General features: G+C 61.9%; 1 protein-coding gene across 1 annotated transcript in view; it reads left to right on the top strand.

The window, feature by feature from the left end:
- The window catches only part of RASGRF1 (Ras protein-specific guanine nucleotide-releasing factor 1), a gene marked incomplete at its 5' end in the record, with an annotated part of 19,317 nt that overhangs the window by 18,323 nt on the left and 542 nt on the right, over nucleotides 1-452 (top strand). The gene's annotated exons all lie outside the window — the stretch shown is intronic.

Genomic DNA, 452 nt, shown 5'->3' with positions numbered 1-452 from the left:
CTCCGGGTGACCAGTCCAGGACAAAGCACCCCCCGGTGATGCCGCCTCCCGTGTGTGGTGGCTGGAGCAGCCCGAGTGTCCCTGGACCATGCCCTGGTGGGGCCTGGGGAGCCACAGGCTCTGCAGCCCCAGCCCTGCACTTGCACCGTCCTGCCTGTCAGCACCATTCCTGCAGCAGGGATGTTGTTCCCCACTTAGGCAGTGCCTCCGTCATCAGGATTCTGTGTCCTCAGCAGGAGAGAACTTCGTGGCTGATAACATAGTACCGGAGAGGAGAACTGAGCGGAGGAACAGAAGTGCAGCTGAGGACTAGGCAGGGCTTTGCAGTGCTTGGATGCGATCACAGAATCCCAGAATGGTTGGAAGGGACATTAAGGCCCAGCTCTCTCAGCCTGGCTCCAGAGCAGAGCTGCTCCAGCCGCTCCCGGGCCTCCTCTGGCCTCGCTCCAGCA

This window comes from Nestor notabilis, unplaced genomic scaffold, assembly GCF_000696875.1.
Source record: "Nestor notabilis isolate BGI_N333 unplaced genomic scaffold, ASM69687v1 scaffold16122, whole genome shotgun sequence".
Classification (NCBI taxonomy): domain Eukaryota; kingdom Metazoa; phylum Chordata; class Aves; order Psittaciformes; family Psittacidae; genus Nestor; species Nestor notabilis.
The sequence above is the reverse complement of the archived record's forward strand: the minus strand, read 5'-3'. Positions and strand labels throughout refer to the sequence as shown.